Genomic DNA, 20,568 nt, shown 5'->3' on the forward strand with positions numbered 1-20,568 from the left:
TCCCTTTCTCGTCACAAGTGTAGACGAGATAGGTGGTCGGCTACCACATTTTCTGCTCCTTTCTTATCTTTGATCTCCAAATCAAACTCCTGCAAAAGGAGTATCCACCTAAAAAGTCTCGGCTTCGCATCTTTCTTAATAAAGAGAGTCTTCAACGCTGCATGGTCAGTATAAACAATAACCTTAGAACCTAACAAATAAGACCGAAATTTGTCTAAGGCAAAAACAACGACTAGAAACTCTTTCTCGGTGGTAAAATAATTAATTTGAGCCTCATCCAGAGTTCGGCTCGCATAATATATGGCATTCAGAGCTTTATTCTTCCGCTGTCCCAAAACTGCACCGACTGCATAATCGCTGGTATCACACATGATCTCAAATGGGAGGTCCCAATCAGGCGGCTGAATGATTGGCGCCGAAACTAGGGCCTCCTTTAACCTGTTAAAAGCGGTAAGGCACTCATCAGTAAATTCAAAGACAACATCCTTAAGGAGCAAATGTGTAAGTGGTTTAGCAATTTTTGAAAAATCCTTAATGAAACGCCGATAGAAACCAGCGTGACCAAGGAAACTCCTCACTCCTTTAACATTCACGGGAGGAGGTAATTGCTCAATCACTTGCACCTTTGCCTTATCAACATGTATACCTTTATCAGAAATCAGATGCCCTAACACGACTCCCTCATTGACCATAAACAGACACTTTTCCCAGTTTAAAACAAGATTAACATCTATACAACGCTGCATGACTTTATCAAGGTTAGCTAAACAACGATCAAAATCACTACCATAAACTGAGAAATCATCCATGAATACTTCCATAATATTTTCTATATAATCAGAAAAAATCCCCATCATGCACCTCTGAAAGGTAGCAGGGGCGTTACACAGTCCGAAAGGCATTCTAGGATATGCAAAAACACCCTGTGGACAGGTAAAAGTAGTCTTACTCTGATCGTCCGGATGAATAGGGATCTGAAAGAACCCTGAATATCCGTCTAGAAAACAGAAAAATTTGTTAGAAGCAAGTCTTTCAGTCATTTGGTCAACAAAAGGGAGGGGGAAATGGTCTTTCTTGGTGGCGGCATTCAACTGTCTATAATCAATGCACATCCGCCACCCTGTCACTACTCGAGTTGGTATTAATTCATTTTTATCATTTTTAACCACGGTAGTCCCTTCTTTCTTCGGGACTACCTGAACTGGGCTAACCCACTTGGAGTTGCCAACTGTATAAATAATACCTGCATCAAGTAGTTTCATCACCTCAGCCATAACAACTTCCTGCATCTTCGGGTTCAACTTGCGTTGACCACATGCAGTAAGGCTTGTGGCCTTCTTCCAGCTCTATCCTATGCATACAAACATCAGGGCTTATGCCCTTAATGTCATCCAAAGAATAACCCAAAGCCTTCCTGTTTTTCTTAAGTACACACATCAAAGAAGACAGCTGGTCATCGTTAAGCTTAGAGCTAACAATAGCTGGGTACTGCTCCGTATCATCTAAAAAAACATACTTAAGATTAGGAGGAAGTGGCTTACGCTCTGGCACCTTTACCTCTACAGCATAGACAGAATCAGCTTCAATGGTGTAGCAAGTGTTCACCAAGTTATCGTTGGCCAGGCTCAGAAGCATCTCATCTTCTTCTTCGTTGAGCTCGTAGCTCTCCATTGAGGCAACCAAAGCATCTGGCTCCTTAGCATTCTCCACTGTATTACCTGCACACTCATCTAAATGGGTTAGATCAGCTAAGGGATCCTTGGCTAAGGATTCCCTCCAATTACAAGTAACAACCACATCAACAATATCAATGGAATAACACGTATCCTCATCGCGAGTTCGGTTGCCTTGTGAGCAAGATTGAACTCAATGGTGTCATCCCCTACCTCTAAGGTGATGGTTCCGCGTTTGATATCTATCACAGCCCAAATTGTATGTAAAACGGTCTGCCTAAAATAATAGGTATCCGATTGTCCTCTCGCAATGTCCAAAACAACGAAATCGACAGGAATAAAAAACTTACCCACTGGAACGGGTACATCCTCTAAAACACCTATAGGTCTCTGAGTCGATCTATTTGCCATTTGAACGGTAATATCGGTTACCTTGAGTCTACCAATGTTTAACCTTTCGCAAACAGAATACGGCATGACACTAACACTGGCCCCAAAGTCACAAAGGGCCTTTCCAATTACGTGGTTACCTATAGTGCAAGGAATTGAAAAACTACCCGGGTCCTTTAATTTAGGTGGCACATTAACTTGTGAAAGAGCATTACATTCCTCCACAAACGCAACATTACCATCATCACGAAAATTTCTCTTACGATTCAAAATATCTTTCATAAATTTAGCGTAAGAGGGTACCTGGTAATTAAATCGTGAAAGGAACCGTTACCTTGAGATTCTGGACCATCTCCGAGAAACTTACCAAACTTACGCTCGACTTAGTAGCCTTGAGGCGCTCCGGATATGGGATCGCAACACGGTAGGATCGGTAACCTTCGGCTTCCGTAGGTTTAAAACCCCGTCAAATCATCAATGAGTGAAGAATCATGCGGACTAGTTGACGGATTTGCATCCTGCTCGGAGTTCGATCGATCGATCGGTATGAGTGGTCGATCGACCAAGTAAGCCGGACGTGAAACAGTTCTCGTCGAAATTGACTTAAATCAGTGTCTCGGTCGATCGATCGAGGATGGTGGTCGATCGATTGGATGTCTTTGGGTGTGAATAGTTTCGACCAGAAACTATTTTATCTCGACACTTGATCGATCGATCGAAATGTTGGTCGATCGACCGGAATCGCATTCGACTTCGTTTTGCACCGAATTTAAACGAGCTTCTTCATCATTTCCCGAGTCTTCCTTTGGCTTGTCGGGACTTTCATAAGAAAGGCCACTTCTGAGATTGATGGCATTGATCGTCTCAACCGGCCCTTCACATTTGCTTGAAGAATTAGCAGCTTGCTTAGCCTCCATATTCTCCAATTGTTTCACAAAATTCCGTGAGGACTCAATCCCGGCTGCTTCCATATTCGCCACTTGAACCAAAAGGAGTTGGACCATCTCTCTCAACTTCTCGATCTCATCTGAGTTTTGAACAGGAATTTCGACTTTCTCCTTGGAAGCTTCAGAAATCTCGAGCTTCTCGAGACGGGTAGAAATGGAAGTCATAAGTGTCACAACAGCAGTCATTTCTTCACTTTGCTTTCGTGACTTTCCACGTGAACTTCCAAACTCAGCTTTATGGACTGCCATCTCCTCGATAGTGTTCCAACCTTTACTTTGACCGGTATTGTTTTGAAACCTGCCATTAGCAGCTGCATCCAAGATGACCTTGTAATCATCATATAAAGCATTGTAAAATAGGTTGCAAAGATACCATTCTTTGAAACCATGATGAGGGACAGCTCGGACCAAACTTTTGAAACGTCCCCATGCTTCACAAAAATCTTCGTCGGCTCCTTGCTGAAAACTCGTGATTTTACCCTTCAAGGCATCAGTCTTTGAAAGCGGGAAGTACTTCTTGTAGAAGGCTAATGCTAAGGATGTCCAATCTGTGACTCCAGCTGCTACCCTATCGAGGTAGCGGTACCAATCTCGCGCCGAATCCTTCAAGGAGTACAAGAACATAAACCCCTTTACTTCATCTTGAGTTACCCCAGCCGGTATAGGTATGGAACAGCAATAGTCTGTGAAAGTTTCCATATGCTTCAAGGGGTCTTCATCCGCGGACCCAGCATGGCCGGTTTCGCTCCACTAAATCAATATAAGAGGAACGAAACTCAAAATTACCGGTAGTAGGGGTAGGTAACTGGCGCCCCTTTGGAAGGTGGTGCTCCTTTGGCTGAAAATTATCATATATTGTAGCCATAATTTCCAAAGTGAGAGTACTCAAGTCTTCCTCTCAAAAACCTGTCTTCTAACTGTGCAAAAGCAAAACTAGAAGCAAAGGTAAGCAACGGCCTCAAGGAATCAAAGTTCCTTGAGACAAGAAAAATAAACTAAAATAAGGCAAACAAAATTACACCGTCTCCCCGGCAACGGCGCCAAAATTTGATACCGTCGTTTAGTACCAAAATTAAATTTATAATTCCAAACTAAAACTATAGCTAGTGATAGTAAGGGTCGAACCACAGAGAGACAAGGTTGATTTCGTTTGCTATTTTTCAGTCTATAAAAGTAACAATTAATTAGGAGTTTTGAATTTGGTTGATTAACTGGCTAACTGCTAAAATGAATATTCTCAACAAGATAAAAAAGGGATCGGGAACTTCGGTTCACCATGGCAAATATCAGGTCAGTAAGGTAGCAAAAGTCTTACAATACGGTCTCAGGGAATCAAAGCTAGCTTTTCGATCAAAGCTCAAATAACCTCACGGTCTATTAATTCCCTAGAATTTATCAACGCTTTCGCTCAAGAGAAATTCCAAATCTAGCGATAATTCAAATTACCAATCTTTCAATCTAGTAAAGAAATTTATCAAAAGATAGCAAGACCAATACGGAAGAACTCATACTACACAACAATCCTAATTTAATACCATGGCTCACCTTATTCCCAATCAAAGGAATTACCTACGCATAATCATAACTACACTAATTGCAAAATTAATGGTAAAGAACAAATTTGACATAATTAAATCAAACTAAACCAAAAGGAAAGAACTTGATTGCTGAAATTAAATTGATGAAGATAAGAATCAAATTAACAAAGAAATAAGGAAAAGAAAGAATTGCAATAAAAGCTTACTAATTGAATTCAAGAACAAAGTATTGAAATCAAGGTTTCCGTCTTCAAGCTAGATCTAAAACTGAGTTTTTCCAGAATGAAAAGCATAACCTAAAAGTTGCTGCGTTCTACTGATAAAAAGAAACCGAAAGTTAATTACAAGTTGGGCTTTTAAAAGTCTAACACGAAGAGAAACGTCTCAGCTCGAAAACCGGTCGATCGACCAGTCAGCATGGTCGATCGACCGATTATGCGGAACAGTAGCTTCTGAATGAGCTCCAGTGGTCGATCGACCTCACAGTCTAGTCGATCGACCGAAAATGCTGTGCAGTGGCTCTCTTTTTCCTCCCAATCAACTCTTCACTCCTTTGCACGCACCCCAAGGTGAGTGAACACGACTCTCCTTCTTCTTGGCTTCCTTAAACTTGCCCCCGGAGGACGAATTAGGCTTGATTTAGCTTACTTCCACTCGTTCCTACAATAAATCATAGAAAATGCAAAGTAAACCGTTTCGGGAGAAATAGTAGCCTTAAGATAACAATTATGCATGGAAATACGTGCCAAAACCGCAGATAAAGTGTATAGAATATGCACGTATCAGTAGGCGAATAGAAGTAATGACCAAATGTTCCTTTTGGATAATCTATAAAGTATGTCTTGGCCGATCGTGGGCCGAGCTTATCCTCGTGTCTCCAGTTGACATAAGCCTCGCAGCCCCAAATCCCGAATAAAGGACAAGTTAGGTACCGTTCCCTTACACATTTTATATGGAGTCTTGTCGACAGCTTTAGTCGGACTTTGGTTAAGTATAAGAGCAGCTGACAAAAGAGCAAAACCCCATAATGAATCAGGCACTACCGTGTGACTCATCATGGATCGAACCATATCAAGTAAGGTTCGATTTCTCCGTTCGGAGACACCATTTAATTGAGGTGTTCCAGGTGGAGTTAACTGTAGAACGATTCCACAGTCTTTAAGGTGTTGATCAAACTCATTTGAAAGATATTCGCCACCCCGATCTGAACAGAGTGCTTTAACCTTTCTACCCAGTTGGTTATGTACCCTGTTCTGGTATTCCTTGAATTTCTCAAAGGACTCACTTTTATGCTTCATTAAGTAGATATATCCGTATCTACTCAAATCGTCCGTGAAAGTGATAAAATATCTATAGCCATCTCTAGCGGTAATTGACATAGGTCCACAAACATCAGTATGTATGAGTCCTAATAGGTCACTAGCGCGCATTCCAACACCTTTGAAGGAAATTCGAGTCATTTTGCCAATGAGACATGATTCACACGTGCCATATGTAGAAAAATCGAATGCGGGAATAGTCCCATTATCGACGAGTTTCTTTACGCGTTTCTCATTTATGTGTCCCATTCGACAATACCATAGATAGGTTTGATCTTTGTCACCAACCTTTATTTTCTTATTATTCACGTGTAATACTTCCGTGGTTTGGTCTAAGATGTAAATTCCATTCATGGAAACTGCTTTGCCATAAATCATTTCATTGAAAGAGAAAATACAGCTTTTATCCTTTATTGAAAATGCAAAACCGTCTTTAGCAAGTAGGAAACAGAAATAATGTTCTTAGACAAACTGGGTACATAGTAACAGTTATTTAAAAATAACTCAAAACCACTAGGGAGTTGGATTACATATGTTCCCTTCGAGACAACAGCAACTCGTGCTCCATTCCCGACTCGCAGGTCCACATCACCTTTTTCGAGAGGTATGATGTTCTTTAGGCCATGCAAATGATTACACAGATGAGAACCACAACCAGTATCAAGTACCCAACTTCCGAACTTGCATGGTTAATCTCAATCATATGAATATAAGATGACATACCAACAGGAACGACGCGGCCTGCTTTGATGTCTTCACGGGACACGGGAGAAGTTCCTCCTCCAATGTCAAGTCTTGTGACAATGGTGGCACTCAATGTCACCGCCCTTGCTCTTTGCCTTGCCGTGTGAGCCACTAGTCTCACCGGACCCACTCTTATCGTTTCCTGGCTTTTTAAACTTTGGCTTACCTACAGCTAGGTCGCCATGAGCCTTGCCCTTACCTTTACCCTTGTTGGAAATCATGAGAACATCCTGCTTCATGCTCCCACTCAATTTCATATCCTTCTCGGTCTGTACGAGAAGGGAGTGTAGCTCATGAGGACTCTTTTTCAAGTCATTCATGTAGTAGTTCGCCCTGAAAAAGGCAAAACCATCATGAAGAGAATGAAGCATTCGGTCAATGACAATGGTCTCACTGATTTTGCAATCAAGTGCCTCCAGCTTCTCAACATTCTCAATCATGTGAAGAATGTGTGGGCTAACCGGTTGGCCCTTCTGGAGTTTCTCATCAAAGAAGCGACATGTATGCTCATAAGTAACGATTCTCGGTGCTTTTGAGAACTCGTTAGTGAGCGTGGTGAAAATCTTGTTTGCACCTTGAGCGATGAAGCGTCTCTGCAAAATTGGTTTCCATTGCAAAGATGAGTACGTTCTTTATCGCACTCGCTTCCATAACGAAGTCACTATAAGCAATTGACTCGTTGACTCCTGCATTGGGGCCTGGGTTGACCGGTATTGGCTCAGTTAAGTACTTGAGCTTACCGTCAGCAATGGCAACATTCCGTAGTGCTGCCTCCCAGTCCGCAAAGTTGGACCCATCATTCTTCAGTCGTGTGGACTGATTCATGTGGTCCATGAAAGCTTTCAGCCAGGACTCGCATCCAAGTGTGGCACTAGGCATTGGGATTGCGTTATTTCCAGCCATTTTGTTGTAACAATATTATCAAAATAAACGTGTTCTACACTGCGAGAAGAAGAATAAAAATAATAAGCATGTGCATCTTTTATGATTTTAAGTCTAATGATCTACTGTCATAACGCGAAGACTCAAAACATTTATATAATTGACCTCCCTCAAGAATTATATAAATGATCCCAAGACTCAATTCTATGAAAATTGATAAGCTAACCTTTTAGCTAATTCTACCGTTAGAATTCTTGGTCGATAAATTTCTGTAAATTCTATCTTTAGTCCATCATAATCACGAGAAACTCTTCGAACTATGATGTTGAGGTAAACTAAGTCAACACAAACTACTTACCCAACGTAGAAGGGGTCATATTATGCCTACCGACGAAGAAGGGATTCATAGTTGTTTGCCCTTATAAAGACTAATCTCAATTTCCGTTTTAGAGGAAGATCCCATCAACTTAATTTTAATTCATTTTAAGTGAACTAATATCTAGCATGCGAGAATGAATAAACTAAGGTGATGGCTTAATAAGAATGTGACATCTGTATGTCCATGAAAACTAACATACAATCTATATGAGTCAATTTTCATGCATTTTAGTAGTAGGTGGTTTGGTTTTAGGCGGAAAATGATGCATAACTATCATGTGAATGAAAAGCAATAGGAATAAAAAACGTAAAAACAATAAAAAGTCCTAGTGTGGCCTATCCTATCAAAATGAACATTAAATACAAGTTTGGAATCCATCCTTGGACCCGAGAAACTTGTCTTGATGTTCCATCTTGATCCATGTAGCGGGAGTGAGCTTCAATCTCCATCTTTAGTCTTCTTTGAAAATTACAATAAATAAATTTACATAATAAACCTATTTATTACATTCTAATTTTTATGAAAATCATCAAAATAAATTCGTGGCCTTGGCTCTGATACCACTTGTGGGATTTATCTGTATGCATCACTTTAAATTTAAGGATTATAACGAATATATCATGATGAAAACTTGTCATAAAATTAAATTACATAAACAAAAGATAAAGAGATGAAGAATCAACCTTCAGTCCTAGCAAATTCGGCCTAAGAACAATATCGCAATGATATTCGCCTATTAGTTGCACCCAAGACGATATGAGAAATGCCCTTAACTTGTTGCTAGAATCGATCCACCAAAAATTTCAGTAAATTATTAGGGTTTTTATTTTTGTGTTTTTAGATGAGAGGAAAGAATGGGAAAAGCATTATTCGGTCAGAAAAATTCTCCCTTCTCCTCTTCTTATAACCGAAAAAGAGAAGTCCATAGGGAGATTTCTCATCTCCTAATTTCGGCCCATATACCGAAATAATAAGGAGTATAATTTCCTTATTTTCGGTTATTCCAAAAATGTAAAAATGTTTTAAATATAAATTGTCATCTAGTGAGGATCAAACCCATAACCTCTTGGTTTGAGTACCCTTATTATTACCACTATGACACATTCATCTTGTTGATTAAATATATAACTGATTATATTTAATTACGAATTAACATATTAATTCGTCCAAGCTAATATCATATACATCAATTAAATATAACTTATTATATTCAATTTAGGAATTGACAGTTAATTCGTCTCAATTAATATTATTTAATCTTCATTAAATAATTGTCTCATCAACACATTGACTAACTGTTTAGTCATATAAGGCATCAATGTGATTACATTTCCATAACCACATCTCTCAAACACATCCTATAGGTGTGACCTTTAGGGACCAGTTGATCACCGCCATCTGTATGATAATAACGTCAAACTCTCTAGCAAGCCAACCGTTATTAGGTAATCGTTAATCAACTGATTAAAATACTAAGTATACCCTTGTGAACCTGTAAGAGATTTACAAATGTTATCACACTAATTTGTGGAGGACACAAGCTCCAACAGATTTACTACATTAATTACATGTGAATGAGTCATAAAAGCGATAAAACATGGATGAAACGAATGCAAACGAATTAATTACATGAATGAAAGATTGATTAGTGACATGGGTGAACTAATTAGGGTAAATATGACGAATTAATGAAGAACTAATGACAGACAAAAAGGTGGGAATATATCAAAGATCGAATTCCAGAAACTCGATATGAAAGAATCGAATCCCTACAACCCGGATTGATTTTAATGACGAAAACCCGCAAATATTGGATTATAAGGGATTTAAGTCGGGATTTAACGATAAATTATATACTAACAAAGATTAACAATATGTTGAATTATTAGAATTATCATGCTTAAGTCGTGATATGAACAATGAACAATAAACGAAAGAAAATAACAAAACAAACGAATTGACAGAAGACGAAGGAAGAAGAAAGGAAGCAGGAACTGCGGCAGCCTCACGAAGAGGCACAGAAGGTGCTACGTCCCTTCAAAGAGGCGCAGCAGTTGCTGCGTCCTTTCTCGACGTCTGTCTCCTGATAATCCGTAAAAAGGGTTTTAAACATGGTTTTACAAATCGGTTTTTTAGAAGTACTTTCGACATGAACCTTACAATATGATTACAAAAAGTAAATAACAATAAACAAAGAAGGATTTACACCCTCAGACTTACATGTTTGATGAAACGAGATGAACTAAGTTTATGATTAGTGATGCTCGACTCAAATGTAACGAAAGTGCCCTCGTAAGAGGAAAACGATTAAGATTAATTAAGTTGATTATGGTGGAGTTGGTCAAATTGGTCGGTCATGCAAACGAGGCTGGTACTCAGAAGGATCCGAGCTTACGTGGTCGAAAGTTCAAGCACGTAGACGCCAAAAAGTAAGAACGTGGTCTAGAATGCAAAGGGAGAAGAGAAGGGCGGACACTCGCGTGAGAAATATGAGGAGCGAAGGCTCCTATTTATACTAATCACGTGAAGGAATTAGGGTTTTTGGAGAGACTTTGGAAGTGAATCTCGAAAAAATACGCAGAAAAGGACTTGGGAAGAGGCGCAGCAGCTGCTGCATCTGTTCCCAGGTGGTTTCCTCCTGCGGAAGAAAGATTTTCGTGTTTAGTTTATGGAATAACGGATTAATCTTATTTTCCTTAATATTTTGTGTGAATATTACGGGAAATTATTTACCAAAGATTAAAAGATTGTGAAATATGGAACAGAAATATCCGGAACATTCCAGACCATTCTGACTCGGGATTTTAGCGGTTATCAGAAAATGAAGACGATTTTAGGCCCGGACTCCAAATGTACTCTAATTACTGTAAAAACGATCGTATCGGCGCGTAGATGACAATTAAGAGGTAGACATAAATGTTTGAGCAATCACTTGACGATAAACTTATGAACTGTCACAAATCGTTCCGCGTACCAAACATGCGGCCCAATCATCACCGGGTGGTTTGCGGGAGGTGTAGAAATGAGGTATCTACAACTTGCCATTGTCTATGCCTTAGACAAATTCCGCTCTTACTTGATCGGTTCCAAAGTCATTGTTCATACCGATCATGCCGCATTGAAGCATCTCCTAGCCAAACAAGAAGCTAAGCCAAGGTTGATAAGATGGATCTTGCTCTTGCAAGAATTTGATCTTGAGATTAAAGACAAGAAGGGGGCCGAAAATGTTGTTGCCGATCACCTATCCCGTTTGAAGTTCCATGATGGAGGTATGGTATTGAGTTACCTATCGATGATTCCTTCGTCGATGATGTTTTAATGATGTTGGAAGCCAATACTCCTTGGTATGCCGATATACCCAACTACCTAGTTGGAAGAGAGTTGCCACCCAACCTTTCATATCAACAAAGGAAGAAGTTCTTACATGATGTCAAGTTCTTCCTATGAGATGATCCACATTTGTTCAAACATTGCTCCGATGGGCTATTCCGGAGATGTATCCCATATTGGGATGTGAAAGGGGTGTTAGAAGGATGCCATTCTTCTCCTTATGGTGGTCATCATGGACAATCCAAGACCGTTGCAAAGGTGTTGCAATCCGGTTTCTATTGGCCAACTATGTTCCAAGATGCTAAGAATTTCGTGATGGCTTGTGATACTTGCCAAAGGACGGGCTCCATATCAAGGAGGCACGAGATGCCTCTAAATGGTATCTTGGAAGTAGAAGTGTTCGATGTTTGGGGCATAGATTATCAAGGACCGTTTCCTTCCTCAAAAGGGAATCGGTATATTTTGGTTGCCGTTGACTATGTCTCCAAATGGGTAGAGGCAATTGCTACTCCAACCAATGATGCTCGCACCGTGATCAACTTATTCAAGAAGATCATATTCCCAAGGTTCGGTGTTCCGAGAGCAATCATTAGTGATCGTGGTACTCATTTCGGTGAGAAACAATTTGATGCTTTATTGGAAAAATATGGAGTCTATCATAGAAGAGGCTTGGCTTACCACCCACAAACTAGTGGCCAAGTGGAGGTTTCCAACCATTAGATCAAGTCCATACTTGAGAAATTTGTTGCCAAATCACAAAAAGATTAGAGTATGAAGCTCGATGACACCTTATGGGCCTACCGTACCGCGTTTAAGACACCTATTGGTACCTCACCATATAGGTTGGTCTATGGGAAGACGTGCCATCTCTCCTTTGAGATGGAACAAAAAGCTTTTTGGGCAATTAAGGAGCTTAACATGGACCCGAAATTGAGTGGAGAGAAGCGATTATTGCAACTTAATGAACTCGATTAATTCCGCTTGCAAGCTTATTAGAGCTCCCGTCTCTACAAGGAGAAAACAAAAAGATGGCATGACAAGAAGATCTTGAACAAGGAATTTCAAATTGGTGATAAGGTCTTGCTGTTCAATTCCCGTTACAAGCTATTTTCGGGAAAGTTACGATCACGGTGGACCGGTCCATATACCGTCACAAATGTCAACAAGTTTGGTTCCGTTGAAGTGATGACCACCAAGGGCGAAAAATTCAAAGCAAACGGTCATCGCTTGAAGCTCTACCATGAGAATGTGATCGTTGGTGTGATAGAGGAAATGACCGTTCAACCTCTGCCAAAGAAAGCTTAAACCGACTCAAGCTTTTTTGTCGTGCGGGACGTTAAACCAGCGCTTCTTGGGAGGCAACCCAAGCTTTTTTATTTGCTTTTATTTATTTTTGTTTTTAATTTTCTGCAATTTATTGTTTTTCGTAGATTAGTAATAAAATACTCGACTTGACGATGTTTCTTTCTGTGATTTTTAGGTGAAAATGAAGAAAGGAGAATTTGGAGTTAATCTGACACGCTTCCCCATGCAAGAACCCCATTCGGGGTCATGGTTTTCGAAAAACGAGAAAAGAATTAAAGTCCATATGCAAGCAGGTCAAACACGGGATTTAGCAGTCAACCCCGATCGGGGTTGGGGGCCCCGATCGGGGTTGTGGTTTTTTACTTTCTTGGCTTCAGTTTTATACGGGTAAGTAAAAAAAAGGGAAAAGTTTCTATCATTCTTCCTATAACCCGACGGTACTTGTCTTCTCCTTCTCCATTATTTTCTTCAATTCTCCACCTAAAATCACAAGGAAACATCAATTTCTTCATTGATTTGCAAGATTCATTCACCCATGAACATCAAATTGGTAAGTTTTCTTCTCTTTTCTCTTTACATTCATCCATTTCAATCAATTAATTGAATTATGCAAACCCTAACTCAATTTGGGGGAATTCGATTTTGTGCTTTTTAGTGCTAGAAATTGGTTGTAGAATTCTTCTTTCTTGTTTGTAGTGTGAATTAGTTCACTAATTCATACTATTATGCTTATTAGGATGAATTTTGGTTTGCCTTAAGATGAATTTTTGTCTTAAATTTCAGAAAAATGGCACCAAGAAAAGCTCCTTCCCAAGGTGCTTCTAAGAAAAGGAGAGGTGAGGCGGAACCTTCAAATGCTGCGGAGGATGTCCAAATGGAAGAAGTCCCGGAATGGCATGAACCGGAATTTGCAAATGTGATCTTCAATTCAGAAACTCAATACAACAATTGGGTCATCTTGAAGAGCAAAGGTATGAAACCAACAAAATTTATCAACCAAGCTTCTTTAAACAATATTGGGATTGAGAAAAATGTTAAGACTTTGTTTAAAAATCTTGGTATGAAGCATTGTTACACAATGAATTACAAGACCTTCCCCGAACTCACCCTTGAGTTCTTGAGCTCTTTCGAGTTTTATAGTGTAGATACCCAGTATCTGCTGAGACTCCAACAAACACCCGATGATTATCGGACTATAACATGCTTTGGAATCGCGGCGTTTGGTCGACGGTTCATGTACAACTTTACGTCGGAAAACTTAAAATGATTTCGAAAATAAAACATTTCAAAACTTTTCAAAAGTACCTGGAGTGTTTAATGTATGACGACGGGGTCGCGATGACACTAACTAGAGTCAAAACCGACACCGGACCAAAACCGACTCAAAAATTCAAATCCCGACTCCAACAACGAGTCAAACCGAGTCAAACACAAAAAACAAACCATTCAAATGCTTCCATGTTAAGATTTCCCGGATTCATGTATGGTCAAGTAACAAACATGTGCATACAAATACTAGGATAGAACAAATCATGATTGCATTTGTGTGAAAGCGACAAGACACCTCGAAGAAGTGCTACATTGCTCGCGCCTCTTTGAACAGCCTAGGTGGCCACGTCGCTCAAAACTCACACAACCACTCATTCTCCTATAAATACCCCTCAAATGCCCCATTTGAGAACTTACGCGAGTGTCCGCCCCTCTTTTCTCCCTTAAAATTCTCGACTCGACTTCTTAAGTCACAATCCGACACGTGTTTACGACCCATCGATCGTAAACACAACCCTTACACATTGTTTGGTACCGCCATCGTGCATTAAATCACTTGACCGACCATTTCGACCACTACACCATCACTAAACTTAATAAAACACTCTTTTTACTTACTAAAATAGTTTTAAACCGAGTCTTTTCCAACCAAACGAGTTGATACACTTACGTCGGTTTCTCGCCATAAACCAAGCATGTAAGTATGAGGGTGTAAAAATCCTTCTTTTATCATGTCTTTACTTGTTTCATGACTATAACATGCTAAATCATGCATAACACGATCCAAATATAGGTTAGACGAGCCAAAACAGAGTTTTGGCCTGAGACAGAAGCCCCTTGTTATGCACAGAGGCTCGTGCCTCAATGGGGTGTCCAGGTCAGACTCAACCGTGTTTGTTCTCGTATTTCCTTTTTATTTTATTTTCACATATGTAATCGGTTTCTACCATTTCGAGTATTTTCAAACCCTTTTTATTTCCTTTTTACAAGCTTTAACCATAAAAATTTTTTCACCCTTGGTTCTTAATACCATGACGGTTTAATCCGTGTTTCGGTGATAATATTTGGTTAATTACATTTAAAAGGTATTTTAAAGCCTTTATTTCATTTCTTTACATTTTGGAAGGTATTTTAAAGCCTTTCATCATTTCTTTACATTTTCAAAATAAATGTATTAGTCACCAACACAAAGTCATCTTTGGTTCTACATACCATGTCGGATTTTAACCCGAGTACGATGACGAGTATCGACTAATTATATTCAAATGAACTTAAAACAATTAGTTCATAATTATTTTCAAAACTATTCATGTCAAGCTTACAAAGTCGAACCCGACATCGAGTATCGTCAAAACAACGACGATTATTCAAGTCTCGTTCCTCAAATCAACACAAATACGGCCTAAACGGTCCTTTCAAACCAAAACGGGTTCAAATACCCATTTTTCAACACGTTTTACAAACGTTTTTCAATGGTAAGAATGTGTCTTAAACTGTTGACTGACCCGCGCTTAAACAAGCCATTTCTTTTCCTATTTTCAAACTAGGGGAGAGCCCCTTACATCGCCGACAGGCTCCCGCCTCATTTGGCCGCTTGGTGCAAGGTATGTGCCCTTTCCAGCATTAGTCTAGGACGATCCTGACTCCGATTAACACGGATATAGGATGGATCAGACGACTAATTTGCTCATTCAAAAATCATATTTGCAAAATGCCTTACCAAGACAAATGGATCACGTTATGCACCATAAACCTAATTTGGTAAATGGATGTTTAATTTCCGTCTTGCATGCAAATAAACCATAAATCCAACTCGACATCTTATACTTGATAATTGGATTAAATCAACCGACTTAGAAAGCTCTCACATGTTAGGTTTAAATTATTGGCTGCGCATTCATGCATTTAAACCGTTTTATCAACTTTTGCATTCAACTAACCAAGATCGATCAGTAGAGGCCGCTACCGCGGGCGGGATTGGGTGTCTGATTAAAGGGCTTCCCAATACGTACCTTCACCTCTTACTCAGAAACTTTGGATAGTGGACAACCTTATCCAGGGTGTACGAGAGTCATTCTAGAGATAAGATGCTAAAGAGGGACGATTCCTTATCTTTAGTACCTATGTCAAACACTGCTTTGTGCTTCATTTGACCAAGGTATAAAGTGGATTCGAATGGGTTCCAAGCATTCCAAAAATGCTTGGTGGCGACTCCGAACATCTCTAATCGTTTCGAGACCCTTACCGAGACGAAACCGACCGATCTAAAACGATCCGGTCGAAAGCATTTTTACGCCGCCGAGCATGGCTTTCAAAAGACCGCTGCCATTGTCCACAGATCGGCTTGGCATATGCAGGTGGGCCATGTCCACACATAGGTCTAGGAAACCCGATGTTGTTGTTTTTGTTACCTTTCGCTTGTTTAATAAAGATCATAAGTTGGACTTAGCGGACTTTGCCGCTATCTTTCAATTGCCTCACAAGGACTTACCCACCGAATCACCCGATGATTATAACCCCATTTTGACTTGGAATGCCATTTCTCACTTGTCCTTTCCGGGTTGGGATCATACCCCTCATCAATTTATTCATTACCCCGACATAAGGATTTGGCAAAGGTTTATGGGATGGACCTTTTTTTGGGAGAAATGAACCTCGCTCAGTGAGGAAGATTGAAGTAGAGATTTTGGGTGCTTTCTTGAATGTTAATGGTGATGAGAAATGGGGAATCAATATCCCCTACCACTTTGCGGTCCACTTGACCAAATAATGTAATGTCAAGAATAGTTGTATTGTCTTAGGAGGTTTGGTCACTAAAATTGCTCACCATTTGTGTAGGTTTAACCAAGAGAATACTACTTTGAGACCATTACTTGAGTCTAGGGAAAAGGGAGTTGGGCTTGATTATGAATATTTTCTTTCTTGTAATTGGTTTAAGGATGCTTATCCTAACATGATTTGGAAAATAGGTAGGCAAGAATCCATTCGTCTACCCGAGGAAAAGAAAGAAATTAAGGCTTTGGTTCACACTAAGACTCATCGTGGAAGTGACCCCTTTACTAGACCTACCTACCATTTGGACCTAAGAGGTGAGACACCTACCACCGTTGAGAGGCGTGCGGGAGGTCAACCCTCTCAAGCACGTCACTCCACCTCTAGCATTGAGTCACCCTCTAGCATAGAAATGATGAATATGATGCGGGAAATGAACTTAAATGTTAATCAAATTCGTGATGACCAACGACTTGCATTGCATCTTATTTATGATCATTTTGCTAGGCAAGGAGTTATCCAACCCGAGGGGCCATACCCTTTATTCTATACTTATCCTCCAGGTGGATTTCCTCCTCCTTCCCCTATTCCCCCTCCCCCTCCTAACAATGATGCAGGTACATTTGCTACATATGAAGCCGGTTCAGATTTTTGTGGTTCGGATTATGGTGTTGAGGCATTACAAGGAGACTATGGAGGATATGGAGGCTATGGTGGGTATGGTGGGATTAGTAGCTATGGTGATGGTCTTGGCAGTGGCCAAGATATTGGCGAGTATGTCACTCCTCTTCAAGAGGATGATTCAAGTGGAAGTGACCACCAAGGTGAATCAAGTGGTAGTGGTAAGAAGAAGAAGAAAGGGAGGAAGGGGTTCAATTTTTGGCCCTTTTCTTAGTTGATTGATGAAAAAATCTCCCGAATTCATGCTAGCTTGGAGAGGGAGGGGGGGGGGGAGGGGGAGGGGCTAGCAAGTTGAGTAAGTTTTTCATTGCTTTGCATATTAGTTTAGATCTTGCAACCCATTAAACATAACCTCTAGTCCTTCTTGTTTTGTGCTTTAGCCATCTTTATGGTTTGATGGGGTAATTTGAATTGTTGGCACATTGAGGACAATGTGATGTTTAGCTTGGGGGGAGATTGCATTTGCATATAGTGTATTTTGCATGTAGCGTAGAAATTTTGAAAATTTTTGAGAGAAATTTTTGCTTTGTGCTTGCTTATAGGCTACCTTCCTCTTTGCTTATCCTAATAATGGCTTGTTGCTAATGATTTATTCTTTCATGATGGGATATTAGCTACATGGGAATATCTTGACATAGTAGGTGGGAGATGGAGAATGAACCGAATAGGCTTGATCTTGACTTCTGGTAAGCTACAAAATGGTAAGGTAGAGCCTTTTTTTGACCGATGCATCCATATCCGGTCTCTCTTAGGTGAGTGTAGGTGTCTCCTTATAATGTGTGTTTCATCAAAACGCATAAGTATGGTTCTCATGTCATCTCTTGGTAAGCATGCATTCATTTGTTATAGCATTTTGGAGCCATTCACATGATATATTAGCCTTTTTGACCCCTTCACAAAATTTATCCCTAGCTACATCATTGAAATTGCCTACCCTTGTTGAGCTAGTAGCTCAGTTGGATAGTGTTTGGGTGTTTATTGGGATATGGTTTATTGTTGGAAGTCATGTGAGCTTGGTCTTAATGCTCAAAAAAAAAAATGGAATAAGTTGAAATGATGAAAAAAAATGAAAAAATGAAGAAAGAAAAAGAAAAGAAAAAGCATGAGAAAAAAAGAAGTATGCAGTGAAAAGAAAAAGAGAAGAATAAAAGATGTGAGAAATTCTCAAGCATTATTCATATTATTTTGGAGAATTTTTTTATGGTTTGAATTGCAAAATTGGGTTAGAATTGGGATTGAGCATCCTTGCATTTTGGTAGTTGCTAGTTTGACTTAGCTCCATATTACCATAACTCTTTTGTTCCCCTTTATTACCCATGTTTATTTGCCTTCTTCCTACTCATTTGGCTTCTTTATCATGCTTACATTTGATTGTATTTGCTTGCTACTTTTGACATGTTTACCATATTAGATTGCGGGCACATTGTTATAAGTTGAGGATAGTTGAGTGTTCATTCACAAAATTGTCCTTTCACATATAAAAGAGTTTGAGTGCCCCGTGAGAGTCCATAAGTCAAAAGATCATGCAAGAGCTTAAAGGTTCATTCAAAGTTTTCTATGCTACGCCGTCGTGTAAATCTCATCCATGTTTTGCTTTATTCCTTGCCCATGTTGTTTCGGGTTTTTAAATCATTATGCTTAGCTTGTTTGGGATATTGCAATTGATGGGATTTGGTTTCTTGCTTGAGGACAAGCAAGGATTTAGCTTGGGGGAGTTTGATAAGTGCATATTTTATACATTTTAACCCCCTATATTAGCTTGATTTTACATGTCTTTAGCACTTATCTTAAGTGTTTTATAGCTAATATTTGCATTTCTAGTTGTTTTGGATGTTTTGACATATTTTGTAGGAAATAAGCTTTTTGGAGCTAAAATACTACAAAGTTGCTAGAAATTGCAAGCTAAGTGGAAAGAAGACCAAATGGACTAAGAATCGGATGTTGCATGGACTTTATACTTTAAGTTGCATGGGTTTTTGCATAGGAATTTGTTGGATTAATTAGCAAAATGCAATTGTGATCAAATATCCAAGTCAAGACCAAATTACAAGTCAAAAGTCAAGGGGAAAGCACGGGATTCCAAAGTTCTTAAGATGCCAAATGAAAGCATTAACCGGGTGATTAATCGCTAATTAATCACCCACATAGGATACTCTTACCATTTAAGATGAGATTTATTGGAAACGGACAAGAAACACACGACCCCGATCGGGGCTGCATGCTCCTTTATGATTTACGTTTCTTCTTCCTCTCCTATAAATAGGAGAGGCTTTCCAAGGCTTAGGGTATCTCATTTTTCACGTCTCATTTCCTTACATAGCCTTAAGTATTATAATCTCTCTCAATAAGTTTTCATTGTAGTTTACAAATTGTTAAGCTTTCCCTTAGTTTAATCTTTCAACACTTTGTTCTACAAGTTATTGTTCAAGCAATTGTTATTCAAGCTTTTGATTCTATTTGTTCTTCCATATAAGTTCTCTTCTATTATGGTATTTCTAATTTTAGTTTGCAATTTTACATTACTATTTTAGTTATTACATAGTTTAAATTAAGTACTTTATTCATCTTACATTAGCATTATTTCTTTTACATGTTATATCACCTAATCTATATAAATCATAGAACCATGTTTAGCATTTCTTCCAATTTAGTTTGCAATTTATATTTTACTATGAGTAGCTAAATTTCCTAATCTAAAGGCTAGAGGAGCCATGCAAAATCAAATATATAACATGTTTAAATAGGTTGATAATAATATTGTTCAATTGTTTCTATCACATGTTTGCATTGTCACGTTTAATCTTTGGTTATCGGCCATAATCGTAGATTAAGTTTGTTCATTCGTTCTAAAGTCGAGAGGCACGGAATTGAATTAGACTAAACATGTGTAGTAGGACGACCTAGTCATGGACGAAAGTTTCTCTAGGACCCGGTCTAAGGTTGATACTAATGCCGTAAGGTGGGTATCTCTAAGCCTAAACAATTGACAATGTTGTTAGTACCGAATTTATCATGATCATATGTTTACCTTTGCATGTGTGACCCGAACCCTTTAGACTCCCATTTAATTATATAATTTACATCATAATTTTTATTAATCATCAAACAAACAAACCAAACGAAAATCGAAATCGACCTTGATAAGAATCTACCCATAGCAATTTACGACGTAAATCCCGTTTCCTTGTGTTCGACCCCTGTTGCTACATTAATTTGTGTCTAGGGAAATTATCTTTGAATAGGTATACGATAAGCCTATCAGAAGGCGCTAAGCCAGATAACATGGAAAGGGAAGAGTGGAAAATATTGGATAGACATGCGCTAGGTGTGGAGGTTGAA

General features: G+C 39.2%; 1 non-coding gene across 1 annotated transcript; it reads left to right on the forward strand.

The window, feature by feature from the left end:
• Positions 1–3,392: 3,392 nt before the first annotated feature.
• LOC141658294 (small nucleolar RNA R71) lies at positions 3,393–3,501 on the forward strand. The gene has a single exon (XR_012549187.1). It is a non-coding gene; the product is annotated as a small nucleolar RNA R71 (small nucleolar RNA).
• Positions 3,502–20,568: the final 17,067 nt, after the last annotated feature.

This window comes from Silene latifolia, chromosome 5 (assembly GCF_048544455.1).
Source record: "Silene latifolia isolate original U9 population chromosome 5, ASM4854445v1, whole genome shotgun sequence".
NCBI classification, from domain to species: Eukaryota; Viridiplantae; Streptophyta; class Magnoliopsida; order Caryophyllales; family Caryophyllaceae; genus Silene; species Silene latifolia.